The 5,568-nt window shown below is 32.7% G+C and overlaps 1 pseudogene; it reads right to left on the minus strand.

Moving 5' to 3' along the window:
• Nucleotides 1–3,006: 3,006 nt before the first annotated feature.
• LOC150029920 (zinc finger BED domain-containing protein RICESLEEPER 2-like) lies at nt 3,007–5,329 on the minus strand (annotated as a pseudogene).
• Nucleotides 5,330–5,568: the final 239 nt, after the last annotated feature.

The following is a 5,568-nucleotide window of genomic DNA, read 5'->3' on the forward strand; positions in this document are numbered from 1 at the left end:
ATTTCATAACCTCCGCCCCTTTAATCTCTCATAACTTCTCAGTACGTAAGTGGGGGTAGTTTTTTTATGTTTGACAGAATATCACCTTCTTCCACACTCTGAATTTGAGTTTTTGAAGATATCTCTCACCCTTGGTGAAATACTTTGCAAAAAGTTTGTAGAGAAACTCTCACAAAAATTTTTCTTCCCTTTCCAAAATTATTCCTATTGCGAGCTCACAACTACGCACCGGTTCTCATCCTTGAGAATAACAAAGAAGGCCTTGTGGTAGTGTCCCGTTCTTGGTATTTCGGTGTTCACGAGGATCGAGGGAAGTGTTCAAAGATCCGTTCGTGTTCGTGTGATAGATCATAGAGAAAATTCATGAAGAAAATCGTTCTTCAAGGGTAAGTTTCAAAATCCCTTTTTTCCTCTTCAAAGCATGTTACAGTTTTAATTTTATATGGGATTCAATCCGTTCATTCGATACAAAGAGTTTGTATAAGATCGGACCGTGAAATGATTAGTCTCTTTTTATAACGTCGTTACTTGAAGAGATTAACATTTCAATAGGATGACCATAGGTGATTCGACCTTAATCCTGAGTGAGTTGTGAACTCCTCTCTATTAGAACGATCCTTTGATTTGTATCGGTAAGAGTGGCCAGATTTGTCGACTCAATAAGCCTACCATTTTGGGAATTTTTCCATGTAGGGACCTGAGAACACAACTACACAAGATAGAATTTACTCCTTATCATCTTTAGAATAAGTAGATGAATTACTCCCTTGATAGTTGATTCTAGGTCTTGAACAATGAGACCTCACTCTCTCACTTGAAGAACTATGAGGTCCCTAGTGGAAACGGGGATCGTTTCCAATTTTAAATTTCATAGAATACAAAAATTACAAAGAACAAAATTATGCATTATCATAGATTTTACAGCATGCAAAAGAACAGTATTAGAGAAGAAATTAGGGTTTGGATCATACTTACCCTTGAAGCCAATAATTCTTCACGATCTCCTCTCCACGACTGTTCAGGAACGAAAAACCAAAATGCCCACCACCACAAGATTTTCTTCTGTATTCTTCGTAGGGGTTGAGAATTAACAAAGTGTGTGAGCTCTACTATGATTTTGGAAGAGGGAGAGGATTTGAGAGAAGAGGAATTTTTCTGCAAGAGCAAATTATGTTGGGAGAAACTCCTTCAGACACCTGTCGGTGATCTCTTCTGTGAAGAAGATGAAACAATGTAAAAAAACCAACTCCCCACTACCACGATCTTTCTGAGAGTATTAAGGGGAGGGAAGTTGTAACTCCCTCCCTTTAATTTAAAATTAAATTAAATTAAATTTAATAAATAAAATATATATAATAACCAACTTATTTTATATATTATATATAAGTATATGTTATATCAAATATAACACATAGCCTATAGTTTACATTATATCAAATATAATATAACCTATAGTTTAACACTCAATAATTCATGGTATTTAATATAAATCTAATTTATATTAAATTTAACTATATGAATCTTATCCATACAATTAGTATTTGAATCATATTCAAATAATTAATTTCTCTCAAAATAAGCTTTATATTATAATGAATCAAATACATTATATGAATTGTATAACATATAATTAATTTAAATTAATTTTATATATAATTAATTTCCTCAATTGATGTGAACAATTCAAATTAATCCAAAATCAATTCTCAATAATACCTATTGAGTTACAGAGGGGACCTTATGGACCTGTAGATTGAAACTCCAATGGTACTTGAAAAATTAATTAAACTCATTTAATTAAATTTCTCAACATCCATTAACTGTCGATCACTCCACTAAAGACTGACAACTGCGCTCTTCGCACTACAAATATATTTTTGTATCCATTAGAAATAATCAGTCAGCAATGCGATGACCCTTCACAAATTGCTCATAAGTACAGTTGGGTCAAAATTACCGTTTTACTCATGTAGTTACATCTAACTCCTTAAGTACCACCGATCCCTCCAATGAACAATAAGTCATAGTCCAACTATGATCAAACCTCTCTCAGGCCAAGAAAGAATGTGGCACCACATTGTTCAAGCCCCGAAATCAGCTCTTAAGGGAGCAATTTATTTACTTACCCTGACATTAGGGAATGAGTGAATTTCATCTTGTATAGTTGTGTTCCCAGCTCTTCAATCAGATGAATCCCCAAAATGGTAGGCTTATTGAGTTAGCGATTTGGCCACTCTCAACTATACAAATTAGGGGTGATCATCGGTCAGTCGAGGTCGATATTTTGACCAGACCGACGTGCGAACCGACTAGAATCGGTTTAGAATCTGACCAAACCAGTCTCGACGTTCGACTGAGTAGAAACACGACCGGTCGGTCTGTCGGTTTGGTCGATTTTTTATTTTCCTTTTTTTAAAAAAAAATTATATTTATGTATTAAAATTCTTAGAAAAATTTCTATATTTAATAGTTAGTACTATTTAGTATTTGCTATTAGGTAAAAATTATATTTAGTTATAAATCATTATCGTTATAAATAGTATTTTTTTAATAAAAATAAAAAATCAACTATTTGTTAACTTCCTTATCAATCATGTTTAGTTTTCTCTCTTAATTTGTGATTGTGGTTCAGAATTCAAGATACTATTTCACATTTTATGGAACAGAGGTATTAAAAATAGAATATTGATATGATTTGATTTGATTTGACAATCCTTAATATTTAACAATTAACATGTCCATTGTTTGGGATTGTGTTCGCTTCGCTTAATTGCTTAAAGAAGCACATAATACATATTACATATATATTTGGAAACAAAACTAATATGAGAGTCGAGAGTGTACGTCACAAATAGAAATATCACATGACACATAGTCACATACAATAAAATTAGAAATTACAACATAAAGTCAATTGTCAAATACAACCAAATTACAATAAAACACAAATAGTAGTACGTCACAAATAGTCAAAGACAAATACAACCAAAATCAAATGATAAATGCTTAATCGATAACTGACAACTTTGCAAAATCTGGAAGGTCTTGAATCTCTTTTTCATTGTCCATAACTGCTCTAAATCCTATATAATTAAGATTAAGAAGTGAAAGACAACCTCATTAAGATTTTAAACTAACAAGTTACAACTACAAAATAAAAATGAATAAAGTTTAAAGTTAAACAATTGAATAAATACCTTCTTCAAATAATGAAGCTTCTTCCATGTCATGCTAAACTTCAAGATCTATTGGACCAGAATTTAGCCAATTTTGAGTACAAATGAGAGCCTCCGCTGTTTTTAGAGCCAATGAACAACGTGATGAATCAACAACACGTCCTCTTGTACTAAAAGCTTACTTAGATGCTACAATAGATACTGGAATTTCCAAAATATCTCTAGCCATACGACTAAGAACCTCAAACAGATGGCTGTTCATCTTCCACGATTGAAGTATGTCAAAATCACCTTCATTTTTAACATTGGCTTCCAACAAATAAATATCAATCTCTGACCCCTATTCGAAAGGTGTAGTCTCATTGCCTTCAAAATCAATATCAATTGTATCATAGACAAAATCTTCACCCACCTTTTCAGTTGGAACACAATCAATCATGGTCTCCAAGGCCGAGACAATTGGTGTATTAGTAGTAGTAGTACTCCTACTCCCACTCCCACTCTGAGTAGTACTATACTCATGAAAGAGATATCTACAACATTGCTCCACTACATTTCTCATAGATTTGGAAACCTCTGGCCCAAAAAATTTTTTAAGGCAAAAAGATACAAACCTTAGCTTTTTTCGATGATTTAGCACAATAGCAACATACAACAATAGATTTTTTTTCATTGTTCCCCCAATACTTCTCAAATTTGGCCTTCATGCTATTGGCCATTCCAACTAGCATTGCATTTACACTACCAACATTCAAACGTATACAATTCTGAACCACTGTAGTCTAATGAAAAACCATATTCGAAGTGGTGTACAAAGACCCTGAAATTTTCAACATCACATCATAAAAGACCTTTAAAAACCTAATCAACATCTTATCATTTGTCCAATCTTCCTTATTTGGTGACAAATCGTGTCTATAAGAAGCATCTTCATCTTCTAATCTATCAAAAGCCTTTTCAAACTTCACAGCTGCTGCAAGCATCAAATATGTAGAGTTCCATCTAGTGGGAACATCAAGACACACATAACTCTTGCAAGAAAAATTTTTCAATTTCAATACACTTTTTAAATTTCAAAAAACGTGCAGAAGAAGATCTTATAAATCATACCGCATATCGAATCCTTTCAATGCAATCATTATGTTCCTTAAAAGCATCACATACTATGAGATTTAATATATGAGCACAACAACGAACATGCATAAATTCTCCACCAAAAAATAATCCCTTATTGAATCTGTTCAGAAGATAAGCAACTGTAGTGTCATTCAAACTTGCATTATCAATCGTCAAAGTCATTACCCTTTCAATGCCCCAATCCTTCAAATTCTTTTCAATGGTTTTACCAATAGTATCATCTTTATGATTCTCAATTGGACAAAAACTAAGTATACTTTTATGTAGTCTCCAATCAAAATCTATGAAATGGGTAGTTAGTACCATGTAATTTATATTTTGTCCCGTGTCCAATAATCTGTAGTGAGAGAAACTCTATACTTCTTGTTCACAAACATATATTTCAAACATTTTTTCTCATTAACACACAACTTAAGCACATCTTTAGCCACAGTAAATCGAGACGGAACAACAAATCTAGGTTGATCTGCACATATTAATCTATTGAAAAATTTCTTAAATCCTTTACCCTCCACAAACTTGAATGGCAATTCATCAACAATTACCATTTCAAACAACGCTTCCCGACAACTCTCTAAACTATATGACTCACATACAAGTTGTGACGTATTATCCCCAACATTGTCTTTGTCTTTAGTTTTGAAAGCTAATGTCATTTGGGTTGGATCTCTTTTTTTCTGGTAAGGGTATTTTTTACAATTTTCCAAATGATTCTTCATAGTCCCAGTACCATTACATTTAGAATGACATGCATAGACAACTCCACAGTACTTACATTGAGCATGGGGGTCTTTAGGATCACCTTTTAGCCTCTTAAAATGATCCCAAACTATGGATTTTTTCATAACATTCCTTCTTTTTGGTGGATTTGGAACATTTGATGTCTCATTTGCTAAATCAACATCAAAGATATTTGTATTGGCATTCATTTCTGCATCTTGTTTATTTTTTGAAGCATGAATTGCAGTTCCATCAAACTCCATATCCGTTGAATCCATGTAGTTGAACCACACCATGTTGCGTCAGTATCACAATTCATAAAAACTCAAAAGTATTTTAGCTTTACAAAAACTCAAGTCTTAAAGTATTTACAAGAACTCAGATACTTAAAGTATTTACACTGCCTTCACATACTTTGATAACTCAAAATTATTCTCAATAAGATTGTTAAGTTCATGCCCACTAAGGATGGTTGGACAATTGTTTTAAAAAACTAATTTCCATTTTTGTTTTCAAAGTACAATTTGAAAATTCT

The sequence above is a fragment of the Benincasa hispida genome, unplaced genomic scaffold (genome assembly GCF_027475165.1).
Source record: "Benincasa hispida cultivar pf3 unplaced genomic scaffold, pf3_genome.v1.1 HicScf811, whole genome shotgun sequence".
NCBI classification, from domain to species: Eukaryota; Viridiplantae; Streptophyta; class Magnoliopsida; order Cucurbitales; family Cucurbitaceae; genus Benincasa; species Benincasa hispida.